Here is a 23,672-nt window from a genome sequence, read left to right on the forward strand (position 1 = left end):
CCAGCCCAGGGACGGCACCACCCACAATGGACTGGGCCCTCCCCCCTTGATCACTAATTAAGAAAATGCCTTACAGCTGGGTCTCATGGAGGCATTTCCTCAAGGGAGGCTCCTTTCTCTGTAATAACTCCAGCTTGTGTCAGGTTGACACACAAAACCAGCCAGTACAACGGCCAAATCCGTTCTTTATGTTTCGTCTGTGGCTGACGTGGTTTAAAGATGGCAGAGTTAAGTAGATAAAAAAACAAAAAAAGATTTTGTCATTCCCATAGCCTAAAGTTCCCCGTCCACTTAGAAGTCACCATCCCCAATCACAAATTTCCAGCCTGGAGTCCACTGACCATCATTGACCTTGTGCTTTTCATAGATCCCTCCTTCTGGAAGTCTCCTGGACTCTTATGTATAACACCGGAAACATAATTCACCTGTGGTGCCCCACGGCTTGCATCTCAAAGACTAGCCTCCGTATATATCTTAAATATCCTGTTGGAAAAGATGAGTGATTCGGACTCTAACCTCATTGTTTTTTTTTTCTCATCATCCTTTCCTCTTACTACATTCTGATTAGCCCCACCATGAACCATTCTGTCACTAAAATGGGTGTGAAGGGTCTCCTATCTGGGCTATCCAAAGACCCCACCTCTGACCATTCCATTACCCCGGCCTGGGTTATCACAACCTCTTAGCCAGTCTTCTGCTCTTAATCATTGGGCTTTAAAGCAATGAGATGTTTCAAGTCATAATTACATTATTTAACACTTAACATTATTTAAGTACTTCCCGGCAGCTTACTCCCAGGTTTCTGTACCTATTCCAGCCTCCCTCAGACCTGTGGGATAAGGTAGAAGGTGTGAATTTATCCACAAAGGCAACAGAGGCTTACATGGGTTTCCAGACTTGACAGTTATAGTCTATAACTGGGTACACTGAGATATGAACTCTTTAGACTCCCATTAATATCCAACATTTAAATTTTTCCTGTAAATATAAGGTTTTTTTCGCCATGCTTTAGAAATCCTGCTTACTTACAAACTCCGTATTGACTAAGGGCCAACGCTAACTCTCATGGCCACCAATCCTTCACTTTAAATAAAGTCCGATGCTAACTGGTATGGCCACCAAGCTTTCATGTTTCCTTCTCATCACAGACTGTCACAAACCATATTTGAAGTGTACTGCTAGTTCACAAACACATGATACAATTCTGTAGCTAATATGCAGCCTCCCCTCTGTTTCCCGGTCCTCATATCTTCTCTAGTCTTCCTAGAATAAGCAGCTCTCCTCTGTTACTCCTGTAGTACTTTGGTCACACTGAAGGATAAGAGTTTAAAAAAAACCTACTCACAGCCAACCATTGAACTGAGAATGGGGTCCCCGTTGGAGGAGTTGGAGAAAGGATTGAAGGAGCTGAAGGGGCTTGCAACCCCACAAGAACAAAAATGCCAACCAACCAGAGTTCCCAGGCACTAAACCACCATTCAAAGCCTATACATGGACTGACCCATGGCTCCAGCTGCATATGTAGCAGAGGATGGCCTTGTTGGGCACCAATGGGAGGAGAAGCCCTTGGTCCTGCCAAGGCTGAACCCCCCCCCCCCAGTGCAGAGGAATGTCAGGGCAGGGAGGCAGGAAGGGGTAGGTGGTTGGGTAGGGGAACACCCTTATAGAAGATGGGGAGGGGGGCTGGAGAGATGGCTCAGTGGATAGAGCACTGACTGCTCTTCCAGAGGTCCTGAGTTCAAATCCTGGCAACCACATGGTGGCTCACAACCATCTGCAATGGGATCCGATGCCCTCTTCTGGTGTGTCTGAAGACAGCAACAGTGTACTTATATATAATAAATAAATAAATCTTTAAAAAAAAAGAATGGGAAGAGGGGATGACTTAGGGGGTTTATGGATGGGAAACCAGGAAAGGGGATAACATTTGAAATGTAAATAAAAATACCCAATTAAAAAACTCTACTATATTTAAGTTACTATATTTAATTTCATTATTATATAGATATATTACTATATTTATACTATATTTAAGTGCACACTCAGAAAGGCTCCAAATCTTTGAAAGGGAAGACAATTTCCTCCACACACTGGGTGTTAGTACCCAGAACTTAGGAAGTAATGAATTAATGCTGGCTGGGGTTTTCTCCCCAGGATCACACCTTTCCAATTCATTTTGCAATGGCTCTGTAGTGATCTTTTGGATTAGATCAGTGATTCTTCTCGGATGAATCCACAGTGTGTCCCTGTGTGTAGGACTGAAAGGCTCAAGCTCCTTTGGATGGCACTTGGGACCTGCTACGGAGAACCATATCTTAGCTTCATTTCCAGACTGCTGTCTTCCCACACCCTGTACACAGACTTAGCATCGACAATAATGAACCACTAGGACTTTGAACATGCTTCTTCACCTTCCCAGAATGACTCTTTCCCCACGGTCCTCCTTGGAAACCTTGCCCCTTTCTGACAACCTCAGGTCAAATGTCATCTACTCAAAGAATATTCCCCTGACAGAGTAAAGTCAGTACCCGTCCTGTAAACCTCCATATAACAATCCAGGGACAGCACGGTAAGCTCCTCTGACTGACTGGCTCAGAGTCCCTGCTCTGTGGAACTGTTGAATACCTGTAAAAGTGTGGTGGCAGGTGTACTAGAACCTTCGTCGTGGACAAATGCCTACTGCCTGGTACTGGTCCTTCTGTTGATAACACGTGAAACAGAGCAGTAGACTTATAAAAGATCTTTTTGCAAGCAGAAGGCAGAACTGAGTGCACTTGCCTCCATTGGAAGTTTTACATGAACTTTGGCCTCAGCTTGGAAGGACAACACATTGGAGATCCTCTTACTGGAAGCTCCTCAGTGATCACGGCAATTGGTTCTCTAGATGAGATGGATTGAGGTATCCAGGAAGTCACCACCCTGAGACCAAGTCTTTCTGCATCTTAAACACTGCCTTCCTTGGCCTGAAGAGAGGTGAAGTTGGGTACAGGAGGAGATATGGAGTATACACTGTATTCTTTTAAATCTTCCATTTGTAAACTGGATAGGATTAATTGAATATTGAGACCACGCAGTCACACCCTGTCATCCATGCAGGATTGGTTCTGAGCAATCCTCCCACACACAGATATCAAATTTCTTCATTATAAGTCAGAGAGAACTTGCCTTTAATCATGACATAACAAAAAAGAAATATGTTGATTTTCTGTTTTGCAGTGTTATATAAGATGCAGGTACCCACAGCCAACCATTGGACTAAGCCCGGGACCCCAGTGGAAGAGTTACGGGGAGGACTGAAGGAGCTGAAGGGGATGGCAAGCCCATAGGAAGAGCATCAGTATCAATTAACTAGACCCCTCAGAGCTCCCAGTGACTAAACCACCAACCAAAGAGTCTACACGGACCGATTCATGCCTCCCACTACATATGTAGCAGAGGATTGCCTTATCTGGTATCAGTGGGAGGGGAGGCACTTGCTCTGTGAAGGTTTGTTGCCCCAGCATAGGGGGACGCTAGAGGGGTGAGTGGGAATGAGTGGGTAGACAGGGAAGCATCCTCAGAGAGGCAAAGGGGAGGGGTGGGATGAGAGGTTTCATGGAGGGGAGACCAGGCAGGGGGATACCATTTGGAATGTAAACAAATAAAATGATTAATAAAAAATAAGACGCCTGACTTATGGAAATATATTCAGCCCCCCCATAGAAATAAATACTTTTAAAAGTTGTCTTTGCACTGAATATGGATATAGTTCTTTTCCTTGTAGTTATTCTCCAACTAATGAAGTACAATGACTCAACTAGAATTTATATTTTATTAGGTATAATAACAAATTTTATAATTTAAATAATTAAAGACACTACTTAAAGTATCTATCAGGGTTACTATCCCTGGGAGGCTTGCTCTTTTCTGAAGGGAAACAGAGGAGAAGTAGATCTGGGGGAGAGGGGAGGTAGGAGAGAGAGAGGGGAAACTGTACTTGAGATATGTTGCAAGAGAAAAGAATAAAAATAATTTAGAAGTATGATATGGAGTTCAGGGAAGTGGCCTTAAGGAAACTGGGACCTCTAAACTAAATATTACTATCTAGACAAAAATATGTATACATACATACATACATACATACATACATACATACATACATACGGATCGTATGTGTTGTATGTGCCATATGTAGACATTATACTAAAACACAGTTTATTTCACCAGAAAATGTCTAACTTTTAATTATAAAGAATGTATTGTTGCGTGACACTGTTTTTGGAGAGTTGTGAACAATGGTCCACTCACCCAAGTGAACCCATAACAGGCCCATGTACAGACTCCACCAAAGTCCCACTTAGCAAGTCAAAGGGTTTTTTGTTGGTTACTTACAGGAAATATAGGTGAGGGGTTATAGGAGCTTAAGAGACTTTAAGTCAGCAGCATGAATAAAGCCCACTCCAGCATGGGGGACAGCTCACAAAGGTGGGAAACCTGCAGCCTGCTGCATAGTCTGCAAAATAGGAAGTATCTTTTCTGGGTGGCCAAGTTGGTCTGAGCCCCTGCCAGGAAGCTCCCTGGTCTGTGTTTCCTCCAGGCAACTTCCCTGATCACTGCTTCTTCCAGGCAGCTGAGTTTCTCTGAGAGTGACTTGAAACAGTCTTTACTGGTTCTATACTCTTAGAGAAGGAGGGTTCTAGTGAATCTGGTCAGTTTCAGGGACTTCCTGAAGGTATTTTGAGTTGCTTACTTCCTGTTTTAATGAGCTTCCTATCTTAGTGAGGATGGAATGTTCCAACTTAGAAAGAAACTGCCTCCCAGTACATGTGAAAATGCCATTTAAGCACCATGAAAACTGAGTGATAAAAAATAACAAAAGCCCAGATATTTAGAACCCTAAAGAAATCAAGGCACTTTATCTGGAACCATGCAGCACTGGGGACTGACAGAAGGTCACACATGCAAGAATGTGTCTACAGGTCATGAGTCACTTTTTGAAAAAAAGACTTTAAACTTGGGGGGAAAATGTAAGAAGCAATAAGGAAGGAGAGATGGTTCCACAGTTAGGAGTACACACTGCTGTCATAGAGGACCTAAGTTCAGTTCCCAGCACCCAAACCTCAAGGCTCAAAATCACCAGTGCCAAGGAGTCTACAGCATTCCTTGGGCAACTGTGCTATTTACCCCACATAGACATCCATGCATGCATGCATGCTCTTAATTTAAAGTACAAAAATAAATCTTAAAACAGGGTGAGTTTTGTTTAAAAATGTAACCAGTAAATTAAATAGAAATGCTTTTTTATTACATATACCCTACCGTGTATCAGACATCATATTAACAGTTCATTTTCTCTCTCCCCACCTCCCTCCCTCTCCCTCAACTTCCTCTGTATTTCCTCTTCCTCTCTCCATTTCTTATCTAGGCGAGAGAAATTTGGGGAATAACTAAGTAGAGATCCAGGTATCAAAAGCCTTAATGTTTGTCCCCACAATAAGCCTCCACTCCACTGCTTGCTGGCACCTAAGCCACATAAGCTTTGACCTAAAAGGGATCACAGCAAAAAGACCGTGGACGTGGCCTAACTGTTGCAGTCATCAGCTCTCTGCAGCTGTGTCACCTGCAGAAAACCTGAGCAAGACCTGCACAAGATCAGGCCAGTCATGGCCTCATCATTAAGAGAGAGGAAAGGCATGTGAAGCTGTCTCCTTCCCTGGGGGACTAGTGAGAGTTAACGGCCACTGGAAGAGGGGGGTCATTTTCTTCAGTAGTGATTAAACTACTGAGTCACACACAATGCAGATGTGAAAGTAGGCGAGGAGACTTACTGAGAAGAGACGGGGTATAGGGGAGAGTTATGGAAGTGGAAAAGACTAGTTTATCATGGATGGAAGTGTCAAAGACTAAAACTAAATCTTTTTTTCTTCTTTTTTTAATCCCATCCCTCTTCCCCTTCTTCTATGAGGGTGTCCCTCCATCCACCACCCCCCTTCTTGCCTCCTTACCCTGACATTTCCCTACACTGGGGCATCCAGCCTTGACAGGACCAAGGGCTTCTCCTCCCATTGGTGCCCATGCTCTGCTACATATGCAGCTGGAGCCATGGGTCCCTCCACGTGTAGTCTTTGGATGGTGGTTTAGTCCCTGGGAGCTCTGATTGGTTGATATTATTGTTCTTATAGCACTGTGAAGCCCTTCAGCTCCTTCAATCCTTTCTCTAACTCCTCCAATGGGGACCCCATTCCCAGTTCAATGGTTTACTGCTACCATTCACCTCAGTATTTGTCATGCTCTGGCTGAGCCTCTCCGGAGAGCTGTATCAGGCTCCTGCCAGCATGCACTTCTTGGCATCAGCAACAGTGTCTAGGTTCAGTGGCTGTATATGGGATGGATCCTCAGGTGGGGCAGGCTGTGGATGGCCTTTCCTTCAGTCTCTGCTCCAATCTTCTTAAAGGCTACTATGAGCACTGGATTTGAGAACTGAGCAAGAGAGTCTTGCTATCTGGAGTCTTGTGTCTTGGAAGTTCTCAGCTCCTCCACTAAGGATGTACTAGCTGGGCAGGTGGCCACTGCCATGGGCTCGGGGTCTCTGCTGTGTGCTGCTCAGTGCTACATCTTGGCTCTCCTATCCTCCCATTCCTATTTTGTTAATCTTAGAATTTAAAATTTAACTCCTGATTCTTCATAGACTCTATACCTTGGACTTTCTTCATACTTATAAAACACATCTTGGGTCTTAATTTAGTTCCAATTTGAGTTTCAATCCTACTGTAAGGGCAGATGAAGGATCCACTGTTGTGAGTGGACTAAACGAAGGGTCAAAAGCCCTGTGGCCACCATCCCTCTCCCAAGAGCCTCTGCTACCTTCTACTGTCGCTCTGCGTTCTGGGAATGACTGGAACCAGAGGAAAATTATATGTTTAATAAGAAAGCAATGGGCTATAGCTGCTACAATACCACTAGAGTCGAAACCTTCTGTGGCTTAGCTTCTGGCTTGTTCACACCAAACCGGACAAGTACCCGTGACAGTGATGTGGAAAACTCTACTCAGGCTCTATCTACTTCTGGGTGATGGGTGCATTTGGAACAACCGGTAATTCCTGGGTCTGTCTTCCATGGAACATGTGAATAAATTCCTTCTATTTGAGGGAAGGGTGTCCCACCTACCAGTTATTAAGGCACTGAGGCTGAGACACCGAACCCGGGAGCTAGGAGCTTGCCCCTGTGTCCCAATCCACACCCACTTCAGCAGGGATTTCCAAATGATAACAGCTCCAAAGGGTGGCAACCAAGCCAGACCAGGAACCTGAACGTGGTTTGCCCAGCATGGGGGCGGTGGGGTGGTCTTATACTCCTGGAATAACAGTAAATGGAATCTAGAATAATTTTTTACTACCAACTGAGTTAACCCTCTGTTTTCAGCTGTGTCTGTGGGGTGCATGCGTGTAGATCTGAGACATAAGCAAAGGTTGGTGCAGTCAGCTCAGAGAGGCCAATGGATCAGGAAGGCAGAATGGAGGGCCCACCATGAATGAACCAGAGAGAATGAGCTCCCAGAGGAACCTACTAGTGGTCCTCAACTTTCCTAAAGCTGTGACCCCTTCCATACAGTCCCTCGTGTTGTGGTGACACCCAAGCATAGAATCATTTTCAGGGCTACTTCATGACTGTAATTTTGCTACTGTTATGAATCATAATGTAAGTATCTGTGCTTTCCCGTGGCCTTCAGCGACCTCTGTGAAAGAGTTGTTGACCCTCAAAAGGGGTAGCAACCCGCAGGTTGGTCACTACTCTCCTAGATGGAGTCACAGATATTTGACGGGTCCGGATGCAGCCTCTAGGGGCCACTCAGAGCTAATCACCCAGGCTCATTAAAAGAGAAGGTGGAATTCAGCCAACCTCCAAGACAAATCCACGCTAAATTGATAGCATTTAAAGGCTCTGCTTGAACACCACTCAGAGGACAATCTCAGCCCAGCATGCAGCCCCATTCCACACCCCTGTCCCATGCTGACTCCAGGGCCCAGGCTGCTGGGAGAACACCACCATGCAGGGCTGATAGCTGAGTAAAGTAACTGAAGCTATTACTGAAGAGCCAAGCGATGTCCTCATGTTTTGTCGTCCCTGCGGTTCAATCACTCCGAAGGCTCTCTTAATTCACAGGAATAAAACAACGGAAAGGAATGGTCCATTTAGCACAGCAGCAAGCAGGCTTTTTTTCCAGGCACTCAACCACTTTGTCGGTGGTGGGAGCCAATTGCCTTCGCAGAAGTCAATCAGTTAATCACCCACAAAACCCCAGGAGGAGAGGAGGCAGTTTAGTGAACGTGTGCTCAAGAGCAAACCCTGCTGAAGAACTTAAGCAAGGGACCTCACAGACTGAGCAAACCGTGCGCACTCCCCAGGAGCTGCAAGGACAAAGGGAGGACCCAACCGGACCAAGCAAAAGGAATCTGGCAGCCTTTCTCTCACAGACAGCCCCAGCCTTGACTTGGCATCAAAATCATCACATAAAAGCAAGCCACCACCTTTAGACCCAGTCAACTTGGGCAGGGTTGTCGTACTGCCTCCTGCCTCCAGTGTAGCCCTTTGAATATCTGGGACAATATCTGGGCCTGTTTTCTTATCTGTAAACACACTTCCAGTTCCCCACGCACTTGAGTGACTTACCACAGGAACACAACAGGCACCTGACAGAGCTTGAACTCAAAACCACTATTGCTCAGGTGACCCATGGGTTTTTACGATTCTAGTGTTGAAGGGCTGCAATGTGGCCTTTCTCTGTACATACGTAGATACTAGGGTAGTGAACAGATCAAGGGACTTGATATGCCCATCGCTTCAAATGTTTTTATTTTGGAAATGTTTAAAATCTTTTTCATCTAAGAGTCAATGAAGCAGCAAACAAGAGCCTGTGACTATAGCTGTAGCAATGTGTCATTGTCCCCAGATGGATGGTCACTTGGCTGACAGGTGAGAGAGATGGGGCACAGTGCACTTAGGATTATGACTAGAATGCTCCCTATTGAACAAATCTTCAAAGAGCCATTCACTGTAACATCTATTCGATTCATCTATATTTCCCATCAGTCTCTTACCATGTTATTGAAAGAATTTAATAACGGTTTGCCCACTGAAAGGAGACCACTGTGAGTCTGCACTCACCACAGATTCCAGAGCCATCCTGGCCCATCACGGTTCATCGTAGCAGCCCCAAGCTCCACACCAGCCATGACAGTCCCAGGCCAGTGCCCATAGTCCTAGTACCTAGGCTGAAACTCACAGACAAAGGCTCCAGGTCACATCCACTGACTCAGCCTTACACTTGTCTTGTAGGCCAATGCCTCAGGCCGAGCACATTTTATAGGCGGGTTCCTTAGCCTCATGTACCAAATTGGGATGGACTAAGGACATCAATGTGTGTCTTAGTTAGGGTTTTACTGTAGTGAACAGACACCATGACCAAGGCAAGTCTTATAAAAGACAACATTTCATTGGGGCTGGCTTACAGGCTCAGAGGTTCAGTCCATTATCATCAAGGCAGGAGCATAGCAGCCTCCAGGCAGACATGGAGCTGGAGAGGCTGAGAGTTCTACATCTTGTTCCAAAGGCAAACAGGAGAAGAGGCAGCTAGAAAGAGGATGTTTTTTTCTCCAACAAAGCCACACCTACTCCAACAAGACCACACCTCCTAACAGTACCACTCCCTAGGCTAAGCATATTCAAACCACCACAATGTGAAACAGAAAATTCTTCCAAAAAGTCTAGGGAATTACAGACTATCTTCTCGGAATAACTACCCAGCTAATGAAGTAACTTCGGTGTCTCTTGAAGTATTACCATCCTTTTTTTTGGATAGAAATACCTTTTGCTTTTTAATGCAACCATTTTGTCTTGAAAAACCAAACCTGGTAAAGAGTATACCTAATTACAGCCACTTGGTATCTTAAGAAGATGCCAAAAACAAATACTTCTAGAGAAAAAAATAGCATCTTTCCACGAATGGTACTAGTATAACAGTGTCTGTATGTAGAATAATGAAATGAGACCCATACCTATTACCTTACACAAAAATCAACCCCAAGTGGACCAGAACCTCAAGGGGAAACCAGAAACACCAAACTGCTAGAAGAAAACATAGGCAGCGCCCTACATGATGCAGGGATGGGAGAGGACTTCCTGGATAAGACTTCCTTTACCCAGGAATTAAAGTGAACAAGTGATAAGTGGGACCTCACAAAGCTACAGAGCTTCCATCCAGCTCAGGAAATAACCAATCGAACTAAGTAAATAGGAAGCCCACAGGGTGGGGGAGAATACTCCCATCTAACTCCTTTGATAGAGAATTTTACCAGCTAGCTTTAAGGTTGGCTTCACACAAGCTAGAGTCCTTTTGGAAGGGAGAACCTCAATTGAGAAAGTGCTCCAACAAGATTGGCCTGTGGTACAATTTCATGACTGACAGTTGATGTGGGAGGGCTCAGCTCACTGAGAACACAGCCACTTTTGGGCAGGTGGTCCTTGGTGCTATTAAAAGAAAATCGAGTGTCTAAACAAATCGTGAAGGAGCAAGATGGTAAAAAACACCCCTCCATGACTTCTTCTTAAGTTCCTGCCCCAGGTGCCTGCCTTGGATTTCTGCCTTAGATTTCTCTTAGGATTTCTCTTAGATTTCTCTTAGGATTTCTCTCGGTAGTGGAGTATAACTTAAAATACAAGCACTGGGGAGGCAGAGGCCAGCAGAGTTCTATGACTTCAAGGCCAACCTGGTCTACGGAGCAAGTTCCAAGACGACCAGGGCTACAGAGAAAAACCCTGTCTTAAAAAACAAATTAAAAAAATAACAAACAAAAAGAATGTAAGCTGAAATAAACTCTTTCCTCCCCAAGCTGCTTTTGGTCATGGTATTTCATCACAGCGATAGAAACCCCAAGTAAGACCAAGATTAGTATACACAGAATATGAGAATAAACAAAGAACTCGAAAATAAAGACTCACGAAAACAAACACAACCCAATTAGAAAGTGGACTAAAGATCTGAATAGAGTTCTCAAAAGAAGAAATAAAAATGTCTGAAACTTAGCCCAAAAATTGTCGAACATTGTTGGCAAATAGATAAGTGCAAATTAAAACTAGCTCGAGATTCCCCCTTATTCCAGTCAGAATGACTGAAATCCAGGAAACAACTGACAACCGATGCTGAAGACGATGTGTGTGTGTCAGTGTGTGTGTGTGGGGGGGGTGACCCTTTACGTGCTGTCGATGGAATTGCAAACTCATGTACCCCCTCTGGAAATCACTGGGAAGAACCCTCAAAACACTAAACTAGATCTGACATGTGAGCCCGCTAAACCACTCACTGGCCGATGCCCGGAAGACCCAACAGCCTGCCCCACAGACACATGGGCATGTGTCCGCCATGTTGTTCACTGGTGCTCCATTCACAGCAGCAGGGAAGCTGCAGCCACCCAAACGTCACTCAGTCGGTGGGTGTGTGGATGATGAAAACGTGGTACATGTACACAGTGGAGTTCCACTCAGCTGTCAAGAAAATAAAAGCGGGAAATTTGCAGATAAAAGGATAAAGTCAGAAAATATTAATATGAAGTAACCCAGACCCTGAATAACAAGTTCTATGTGACTCTTTGTTTTTGAGTTCTTCGTATATTCTGAATATTAATCCTGGTCTTTCTTGGGGTTTGTAGGGCTGTGATGATACACCATGATCAAAAGCAACTTGGGGAGGAAAGCGTTTCACTCAATTGGAGTAGATAGATAGATAGATAGATAGATAGAAGATAGATAGATAGATAGATAGATACATACATACATACATACATACATACATAGGCAGATATATACATGATAAATAACTATAGATAGGTAGATAATAGATAGCTATAAGTAGATGATAGATAGATACATACATACATACATACATACATAGGCAGATATATACGTGATAAATAACTATAGATAGGTAGATGATAGATAGCTATAGGTAGATGATAGATAGATAGATAGATAGATAGATAGATAGATAGACAGATAGACAGACAGAAGACAGGTGATAGATAGATAGATAGATAGATAGATAGATAGATAGATAGATATTCACTCAATTGGAGATATATGTATATATGTATATATCTATATGTATATATATGTGTGTGTGTATGTATATACAAACACACACACACACACACACAGAATCCATTCAGTATATAATTTAGACGTGCAGTCTAAGAATGCTTTTCAGACCCCAAACCAAATGTTGGAAATCTACCACCGAACAGACAAGTCTACCTCTGTGAAAATTAATTGCTACAATTTCTTTGTGTCATTTCATTGTTTAAGAGGTTAACCTTTTCCCTACCCCGCCCCTGAAAGCCAACCATTAATCTTCAGATGATATAAATGGGCTTTTTTTTTTCTTTCTTCATTTTAAAATTCACTTAAGGAAAGCTTGGCAGAGAGAGTCGCACCCGTCCCTATGTAATGTATAGGGGGCTGACTGGGAGAATGGCTGTTGACTTTTAAGATAAGAGCTCTTAAGGATTTTTAAGTCATCAGGCAGCAGTCGTCAGAACAAATAAATGAGTGCCTGCCTCTTCTCCGGGCAGGATGTGCTCCGTGACCTATCTTTTCTGTGACCTACAAGGCTTTAGGAGAAGAGACTCTGAGCTTTATTGGCAGTGCCACTATTAGACAGACTTCCCTCTCTCTCCCAGGCTCTTCGGGGGTCAGCCTGAAAGTGAGCATTAAGTGAATGGCTAATGGAATTAAGGGTATAATAATAGAAGGATATAGTGAGACAATTGTATTAACAAGGAATAAATCATGTTGAATGTAAGGTAAGTGTTTTTTAATTGATTGATGGGAAGGATGCTCCACAGGTTTTGTCGGGGACCAGCAGCCATTTACCTCCTCATCTATAGTAAAAAGCCAAAATGTAGGGAAAAAGATAAGGAAATTATGCGAGGGGGGAAGATAAATTATTCAGAGAAGATGGCCGTTTTGTGCTGACATCACTAATGTGAAAAGGCACTAAATCTTTGACACTGGCTTCATTCCTTGGTCGCTGCGGGCTGAAATAGCATTTCGTTCCAGAGATAAAAACTGAACTCATCGTGCTTCTCCGCACGCTCTAGATGGAAACCGAGAATGCCTGGACACCTGAAAACACCACAGACATTGCTTCCCATGAGGCCGACTCTGTACTGGAAAGCTGTGCCCCGGCTGGTGCTGCCGCCCCTGCCTGTGCTGCCGCCCCTCCCTGTGCTGCCGCCCCTGCCTGTGCTGCCGCCCCTCCCTGTGCTGCCGCCCCTGCCTGTGCTGCCGCCCACGCCACAGTTCCAGGTGCCCCGCATCCACTTGGCAAAGCTCATGTGTGGACTTCAGGGATGGGGTGATTGACTAGAAAGCATCTGAACGTAAAATTGATGCTGAAGCAAACAGGTTGTATTACAGGATGGGAAGCTGAGGCAGGGGGACAGTATGTTTCTAGTCATCTGGGCTATGTAGTGAAGTTTTGTTTGATAAGAAAGATTGGATGGAAAAGATGAAAGGAAAAATGATGAAATGGAGGGAGGGAGAGAGGGAGGGAGGGAGAAAGGGAGGGCGAGGGAGAAAGGGAGGGAAGGAAGGAGAGAGAGAGGGAGGGGGAGGGAGAAAGGGAGAGAAGGAGGGAGAAAGGAAGGGAGGGAAGGAGGAGGGAGAAAGAGAGGGAAAGAGAGAGGGAGAGAGAAAGGGAGAGAAGGAGGGAGGGAGGGAGGGAGAAAGAAAGGGAGGGAAGGAGGAGGGAGAACATAGCTTTTAGAAATTCTTACAGTTACTAGATCCCTCCTTGAGTCTGCTTCCTAATATATCCTATGCAAGCTTTCTCTCCTGTTCTTCTTACCGCTTAGTCACGGGTTCAGCCCATTCCACACCAGGCACAGCATTCTCACTTAAAATTCGGGTGTGAAGGAAGATGAGTTGATTCGAATTGTATGAGAGAAGCCATTGCTCTTTCTAAAAGTCCTTATGAGTTGTTTTTGCTCCCTGCACACACACATGCATGTGCACACACACATGCACACATACATACACACAAACATATAAATATGCACACACATACAGACAGACACACACAGAGACATACAGACACATGAACACAGACACACACACATACTCATAGACATACACACACACACACACACACACACACACTGGTTGGGGTTATCCCCTCACTGGTTCATAAGCCATCATCCAGAACACTTTTCTCTGCATCACTGTAAACGACACATAATAAAGCTATCTACCAAGAAACCTAAACTTCTTCAAAATCTCCAGCCTTTACCAGTTCCCTTTTCCTCCCAGAAGTAGATTTGTAGTAAAGGATGGTGCTTTCTCCTTTGACATTACTCTCAGAAGGAAATGGACCTGACCACTCCTGCACACCTAGCCTAGGCCAAATATCATGCTGAACACTCAACATTATTTAAAATTTAGTTCCCATAACTATGCTTTGCAACAAATACGATCGCACTCATTTCACAGGTAAGGAAAACAAGACATAGAGTGAACTTGACTAAAAGATTCAGTCCCTACCCCATCCCTTACAGGATGAACAGTTCACACTCTCTATGGACTCACCTGATCCTTGAATTTGGCCCTTGCACTGTATTTGTGCCCAAGGCCAGTGAATGTTCCAACTAGTACTACTTATCCCACCTCTGTCATATAAGATTAGTCATTTTAGACATACCCTTGGCTCCATAGCCTGGCTCACAACTCCATAAGAAGAAGCCTATTTTACCAGAAACCACACCAGCACTAGGGACCCCAGGTACCTGGAAAACCATAGGACACAATGATTTCCAGAACTCCAGAAGCCATGCCAGTTCCTAGAACCTCAGAACCCCAGAGGCAATTTGAACACCCCAAACCCCAGAAGTCACACAAGTCACCAAAACCCCACCAAAGACATATGGCTGAATCTGAAGTCTTGCTGGTCATCAGAATCACAGGCCTTTGAGGCCAGAAGACTAAAGGCCAAAGACCAGAAGAGGAAACAGAAACCAAGGGTGAAAAACATCCGTCCAACAAAGATAAACTTAGAAATTGGCACCTAGAGCTATAATAGCAACAAAGGCAGATGACAAGAGGCCAGCATAAGAACACAATCAACCAAGTGAAAGATCTGTATGATAAGAAATTTAAGTCCCCAAGGAAGGAAACTGAAAAGGGCATCAGAAGATGGAAAGATCTCCCATACTCATGGATAGGTAGGATTAACATAGTAAAATGACCATCTTACCAAAAGCAATCTACAAATTCAATGTAATCCCCAATCAAATTCCAACACAATTTTCATAGACATTGAAAGAGCAATTCTCAACTTTTATATAGAAAAACAAAACCCCAGGATAGCCAAAACAATCCTGAACGATAAAAGGACTTAGGGAGAAATCACCATCCCTACACTACAGAAGCAATAGTGATAAAAACTGCATGGTAGTGGTACTGAAACAGACACATTGATCAATGGAATCAAATCAAAGACCCACAAATGAACCCACACACATATGGACACTTGAATTTTTATGAAGAAGCCAAAACCATACAATGGAAAAATGAAAGCATCTTCAACAAATGGTGCTGGACTAACTGGATATCTATGTCTACAAGTAGAAGAACGAAAATAGATCCATATTTACCAGCCTGAAGAAAAGTCAAGTCCAAGTGGCTCAAGGACCTCAACATAAAACACTCAATCTCACAGAAGAGAAAGTAGGAGATACCCTTGAACACCTCTTGTAGACGGACAGGAACCCCAGTGGAGCAATAGAGACACCAACCTACCCACAAGACTTTCAACCTAAAAATTTATTCTGTCTACAAGTAATGTAGGCATGGGGAAGGGAGTAGAGACTGAGGGAATCGCCAACCAATAACTGGCCCAGCTTGAGACCCATCCCAGAGGCCAGCACCAATCCCTAACACTATAAATGATGCTCTGTTATGCTTGCAGACAGGAGCAAGCAACTTCTGAGAGGCCCCACCCAGCAGCTGATTCAGAAAAGTACAGACACTCAGAGCCAAATAGTGGATGGAGTTTGGGGGCTGTTGCAAAAAAAAAAATAGGGAGAAGGATTATGGGCCCTGAAGGGGATAGGAACTCCATAGGAAGATCAACAGAGCAAAACTAACCTAGACCCTTGGGACTCTTGGAGACTGAACCACCAGCCCAAAGAACATACACAGGCTGGACCTAGGCCTTCCCATTCATATGTAGCAGATCTGTAGCTTAACCTTCATGCAGGTCCTGGACAACTGGAATGGGAGCTACCCCCAAAGCTGTTGGCTGTATGAGGGCTATGTTCTGCTAGCTGGGCTGCCTTGTCTGGCCTCAGTGGCAGAGGAAGTGCCTAGCCTTGCAGAGATTTGAAGTGCCATGGTAGGTGTGATACCCAGGGGGCCTCCACCCACTCAGAGGAGAAGGGAAATAGGGAAAGGGGGAAGGATTGTAGAAGAGGGTGACCAGGAGGGAGACTTTGAGTGGGATTTAAAATCAATAAGTTTAAAAAAATTATAAAAGAACACAATCAAAAACACCCAGAGCAGTATGGCAGCACCAGAAACTGGCTATCCTGCTGCAGCAAACCCTAGGTATTCCAACACCGGTGAGGCACAAGAAAATGACCTTAAATCCAATGGTATGAAGAGGATAGAGGCAATGTAAGAGGAAATAAACAAATCCCTTAAGGGAATCCGGGGAAAACAAACAGGTAAAAGAAAGACTAGATCTATTCAAGACCTGAAAATGGAAACAGAAGTAATAAAGAAAACACAGAGAGAATCCTGGAGATGGAAAGCCTAGGTAAGCAAGCAGGAACCACAGAAGCAAGCATCATCAACAGAATACAAGAGATGGAGGAGAGAATCTTGGGCCTAGAAGATATGATAGAAGAAATCGATACAGACGGCAATGAAAATGTTACATCTATAAAGTTCCTAGCACAAAATATCCAGGGAATCTGGAACACTGAAAAGACCAAGCTTCGGAATAATAGGAATAGAAGAAGAGTCCCAGCTCAAAGGCCTGAAAACTTGCTTCAACAAAATCATAGAAAAAATCCTAACCTAAAGGATATGCCTAGAAAAGTAAAAGAAGCTTACAGAATACCAAGTGAACTGGACCAGAAAAGAAAGTCCTGCCACCACCTAATAATGAAAAACACTGAACGCACAGAACAAAGAAAGGATATCGAAAGCTGTAAGGGAAAATGCCGAGTAACATATACAGGCAGACCTATCAGATTACATCCAACTTCTCAACAGAGACTCTAAAAGCCAGAAGGGCCTGGACAGATTTCTTACAAACCCTAAGAGACCAAAGATACAAGCTCAGACTACTACACCCAGCAAAACTTTTAATCACCATAGATAGGGGAAGAAGATATTTATGACAAAGTCAAATATAAATAAACAAACCCAGACCTACAGAAGGTACTAGAAGGAAAACTCCAACCCAAGGAAGTTAACGATACCCAAGAAAACAAAGAAAATGAATAATTTCACACCAGCAAAACCCAAAGAAGAGAAACACACACAACAATAGTAACTAACAGTCATTAGTCATTAATACCTCTCAATATCAAAGGACTCAATTCCCCAATAAAAAGACACAGGCTAACAGAGATGGATGTGAAAACAGGATCCATCCTTCTGCTACATACAAGGAACATATCTTAACATCAAAGATAGACATTATCTAAGAGTAAAGGATTGGAAAGAGATTTTTCAAGCAAATGGACCCAAGGTGGTGTAGCTAACAAAATAGACTTCGAACCAAAATCAGTTAAAAGAGATGGGAAAGGACACTTTACACTCATCAAAGGAAAAATCAACCAGGGTAATGTCTCAATTCTGAACATCTATGCCCCAAACATTAGGGCACCTACATTTGGAAAAGAAACATTAGTAAAGCTTAAATCGCACATCAAATACCACACATTAATCGTGGGAGACTTCAATGTCCCACACTCAATGGACAGGTCATCCATATAGAAGCTGAACAATAATAATGGAGCTGACAGACAGTATGATAGCTATAAGTTATTTCACTCAAACATAAAAGAATATACCTTTTCAGCACCTCATGAAACTTTCTCCAAAATTGACCACATACTTTGTGTCACAAAGCAACAGATATAAGAAAATTAAAATAATCCTTTGTATCTTATGAAACTGCCATGGATTAAAGCTTGATTTCAATAACAGCAGAAAACCTACAAATTCATGGAAGCAGAACAACTCACTACTAAATATCCATTGGCTCAAGGCAGAACTAAAGAAAAAATTAAAAACTTCCTAGAATCCAATGAAAATGAAGGCAGAACATACTCAAACTTGGGACACAATGAGAGCAACATTAAGGCAAAAGTTCATAACACTAGCTGCCTTCCTAAAGACATCTCATACTCAAAACCTAACAGCACATCTGAGGGCTCTAGAACAAAAAGAAGCAAACATACACAAGAGGGGTAAATGACAGGGCTGAAATCAATAAAATAGAACAAGAACAATACAGAAACTTGATGAAACAAAGAACTAGTTCTCTAAGAAATTTAACAAGATAGACAAACCCTTAAACTAACAAAAAGGCAGAAAAATAATACCCAAATTAACAAAATCATAAATGAAAGAAGGAACGAAGCAACAGGCACTGAGGAAATCCAAAGATTCATTAGGTCATTCATCAAAAAACCTGTGCTCCACAAAATTGAAAAATCTAAATGAAATGAACAAATTTCTTGATAGACAACACTTAACAAAGTTAAACCAGATCAGGTAAACAATTTAAATAGATTTATAACACCTAAAGGAATAGAAGTAGTCACTAAAAGTCTCCCAACCAACAAAAGCCCAGGCTCAGATGGTTTTAGCATGGAATTCTACCAGATTTTCAAAAGATAGCTAATACCAATACTCCTCAAATTATCCCATAAAATAGAAACATATGAAACATTGTCAAATTCATTTTATGAGGCCACAATCATCCTGATATCCAAACCACACAAAGACTCGAGAAAAAAAAGAGAATTATTCCCTCATTAACATTGATGCAAGAATATTCAATAAAATACTTATAAACCAAATCCAAGAACACATCAAACAGAACCTCCACCATGATCAGGTAGACTTCATCCCAGGGATACAGGGATGGTTCAACATATGAAAATCTGTCAGTGTGATCCACCATATAAACAAAGTGGGAAAAAAACATGTGGTGATCTCACTAGATGTTGAAAATGCCTTTGACAAAATCCAATACCCTTCATGATAAAATTCTTGGAGAGGTCAAGGATACAGGCACATAATAAAGGTAATATACACCAAGGTGATAGCCAGCATCAAGTTAAATAGAAACTCAAAGCAATTTGACTAAATTCTGTAACAAGGCAAGGCTATTGACTTGCTCCGTATCTATTCAATAAAGTACTTGTAGTTCTAGCCAGAGCAATAAGACAATTAAAAGAAATAAAAGGGATAAAAATTGGGAAGGAGGGAATCTCTACTTGTAGATGATTATATATATATATATATATATCCTCCCACAATTTCTACCAGAGAATGCCTACAGCTGATAAACACCATTAGGGAAGTGACTAGATACAAGATTAACTCAAAAAAGTCAGTAGACCTCCTATATATAAATGATAAACAGGAAACAGGCTGCAAAAGAAATCAGGGAAACCTCACCCTTCACAATAGTCACACGTAATGCAAAATAGCTTTGAGTAACTCTAACCAAGCAAGTAGGCCTGTGTGACAAGAACTTCGAGTCTTTGAAGAAAAAACTGAAAAAGATATTAGAATATGGAAAGATCTCCCATACTCATGGATCAGCAGGATTAACATAGTAAAAATGACCACCTTACCAAACCCAATCCATAGATGCAATACAATTCCCATCAAAATCCCAACACTGTGCTTCACAGACCTTGAAAGAACAATACTCAACTTCATATGAAAAAAAGAACAAACAACTAAATAAAAACAGGATAGCTAAAACAATCCCATACAATAAGAGGGCTTCTGGGGGTATCTCCATACCTGATTTCAAGCTGCACAGAGCTATAGTAATTAAAAACTATGTGATATTGGCATATCTATTCAAAGATGCAGAAATAAATCCATACACCTACAGACACATGATTTTTGACAAATTATAGCCAAAACTATACAATGGAAGAAAGAAAGCATCTTAAATAAATGTTCCTGGTCCAACTGGATGTTCATATGTAGATGATTGCAAATAGATCCATATCTGTCTCTCTGTAAAAAACTCAAGTCCAAGAGGATCAAAGATCTCAAACTGGATATACTAAATCTGATAGAAGATAAAATGGGGAACAGCCTTAATGCATTGGTACAGGAGATGACTTTCTGAGAACACTTATAGCACAGGCTCTAAGATCAACTATTAATAAATGGGACCACATGAAACTTAGAAGCTTCTGTAAGGCAAAGGAGACCATCGAAAGGACAAAACGGTAGCCTAAAGAATGGAAAAAGCTTCATCAGCTATACATCCAATGGAAAGCTAATTTCCAAAATATTAAAAAACCTCAAGAAACTAGACATCAGAAAACTAAATAATCCAGTTTTTAAGATGGTGTATAGATCTAAACAGAGCTTTCTCAACAGAGGAATCTCAAACGGCTGAGAAACACTTAGAGAAGTGTTCAACACCCTTCGCCATCAAAGAAATGCAAATCAAAATGACTCTGAGTCTATCTTACACGTGTTAGAATGGCTAAGGTCAAGCACACAAGTGACAGCTCGTGCTGGCAAGGATGTGGAGCAAGGAGAACACTCCGCCATTGCTGGTGGGAGTGCAAACTTGTATAACCACTTTGGAAAATCAATACAGCAAGCAATTCTTCAGAAAACTAGGAATTGATCTATCTCAAGACACAGCTATTCCATTCCTGGGCACACATCCAAAGAACACTCCATGTTACCACAAGAAGAGCTGCTCAACTATATTCTTAGAAACTTTATATGTAATAGCCAGAAACTGGAAACAACCCAGATGTCCCTCGACTAAAGATAAAGAAAATGTGGTACATTTACACAGTGGAGTATTACTCAGCTGTTAAAAACAATGACAACATGAAATTTCAAGCAAATGGATAAAACTAGATAAAAATCATCCTGTGAGGTAATCCAGGCCCAGAAAGACAAAGATGGTGTATACTCACTCATGAGTGGACATGCTACAGTCCACAGACACAGAGTTGCTAAGTAACAAGGAGGCTCAAGGGGGTCACATAAATCTTTTTAGGAAGGGAAAATAGAATAAGCATCCTCAGTGATGGGCAGGTTGCGGGGACCAGGAACAGGAGAGATCAAGTTGGGGGAGGATGGAGGGAGAGAGTACTGGGAGAGACAACTGGGATTGGGCGGCGTCTCAGAGACAAGGTAGAAACCTACTGCAATGGAAATTCCCAGGAATCTATGAAGACAACCCTAGCCAAGTCCTTTAGCTTCACGGCTGTCCATTCTTCTTCATCTATGCAAGAAGATGGCAGTGGGTATCAATTTCACGAGTGATAAAAAGAATAAACGTCATTCTAAGAGTGGAAAGCCCTTTAGACAATGTCTGTCATTAAATTATAAACTGCATTTAGGTTAAATCACCAGGTTAGTTATGTTTGGGCCGTTTTAGTGTCCGATGCTGTTCTGTAGATCAGAGGAGCCACACACCACTTACCTCATTGCCAGGTTCACCCATAGCCTCTTCTCTGTCGTTGGTTACAAGATGGTAGTTCAGACCTTCAAACAGAATTTACTTTATTACTACCTCCTAAAATGTTGTTTTGCAGGTCATTTCTTAGAGATACCACAGGAGGAGGGAAAGTCAATTACCTAATTATCTAAGATGTCCAAGGGACCTCAATGGATACTTTGAATATTTTTCTATTGGGTTATTTGATATGGATACGTATGTATGTGTATGTGTCTATATATACATATATGTGTGTGTGTTTACACTAACGTGTACATATTTACTGCCTGTATATATGCTGATATGCTCATACATTTCATGAGAAGTTAATGTTACATATATATTAATAGCATTAATTCCTCACGAAGTGTATGACTTGAAAATATTTTCTTCCATTCCACAGACTGTCTTCTAATATCACTGTTGTTCCCTCACTGCTGAGAAACTTTTTGGTTTTACGTACTATGATTTATTTTTATTTTTGCCTTTGCTTCTCGTTCCTTTGGATACCATGTCCAGTTCTTGCAATCATTACCCACACATATGTCACAGAGTGCTCTCCCCCCTCCTCTCCCTTCCCCCACTCTCTCACTCCCCTCCCCACTTTTGCTCTCTCTGTCCCTCTATCCCCCCTCCCTCCTCACCTATAAGCATTTGCTGTGTAGCACACAGTGGCTTCCATCAGTCCTGCTTTAGCCTGCCAAGTGCTGTGCCTCTCGTCCTGTGCTGCCATGCTCACACTAGTGTTTTCTAAGTGAGTTTTAGGGCACACGCTTGAGGATCACCATCTTTACTTCCTGTGATGAAGGCTCGGTTTCAGTGTTCTGCCTAGTTCTGGCTTTCCCAACACCATCCATGATGCTCACATGCCCTTTGAGAGACAGTAACAAGTGTACACAGATGTGCTCATTTCTAGACGTCCTGTCTGGTTCCAGTGGTCCATGTGACTACACTTGTTATAGTACCCCATTACTTTGGTAAGTATTCATTTTGTAATATAACTTGAAGTAAGGCGCCTGTGATCCCTTTAGCTTCTTCTCCCCCCAAAATAGCTTTGGCTATTTGAAATCTTTTATGGAACCAACTAATTTTAAGATTTTTTTTCTCCTGTTAGGAATAGTGCCCTTGGCTCTTCGATATGACCGCACTGGATCTCTGGACTGAATCTACCAAGAAACTCACTGGTGGCCTCTCAGTGGATACGAACAGCCTGGCTTCTTGTACGATGGGTCTTTCTCTCAAAATTATATCTTGGTCTCAAGTTTTCAACAATTTGATTTTAATCTTTCTCGGTTAAATGGTTTTGTCCTTGGTCTGGAGAATTCTGAACTTCAGGTACTAAACTTCCATATCTCATCTCAGATCTGGGGAGGTTTTATGCCATAATTATGTAAAAGAAGAGGAGGAGGGGGGGAGGAGGGGGAGGAGGGGGAGGAGGGGGAGGAGGGGGAGGAGGGGGAGGAGGGGGAGGAGGGGGGGAAGAAGAGGGGGAGGAGGGGGAAGAAGAAGGGGAGGAGGAGGGGGAGGAGGAGGAGGAGAAATATCTCCCTAGCTCCCTACATTTCCATGATGTAAATGTTAATTCTCTTCTTGGCATCCCATACCCCCATGGACTTCCCCATCTGTTTTCAGCCTTTTCCACTATGGCGTGTCTTGGGAGTGCACCTGTCTGTCTTCTGTTGGGTTGAGCTTACCATTGATACTTCCCACTGGATTTCCCATTTCAGTCATTTATTCTTCGCTCCTAAAAGCATAGGGCTCTTCCCCAGGTTTCTATCTCCTTGCTGAACACCCTTTTCCTGAACTTGTTACTTTATCTGCTTTCTTGTAGTTTAAATGAGCTCCTTTAAAACATTATTAGGAATTCTTCATCAGGAAATTCACAGATCTTCATTTTTAGATCAGTTGTTAG

The 23,672-nt window shown here is 42.7% G+C and overlaps 1 pseudogene; it reads left to right on the plus strand.

Moving 5' to 3' along the window:
* Window positions 1-13,391, plus strand: part of Set-ps15 (Set nuclear proto-oncogene, pseudogene 15) — a 30,104-nt pseudogene extending 16,713 nt beyond the window's left edge.
* Window positions 13,392-23,672: the final 10,281 nt, after the last annotated feature.

Source organism: Rattus norvegicus, chromosome 14, assembly GCF_021556685.1.
Source record: "Rattus norvegicus strain SHRSP/BbbUtx chromosome 14, alternate assembly SHRSP_T2T, whole genome shotgun sequence".
NCBI lineage: Eukaryota > Metazoa > Chordata > Mammalia > Rodentia > Muridae > Rattus > Rattus norvegicus.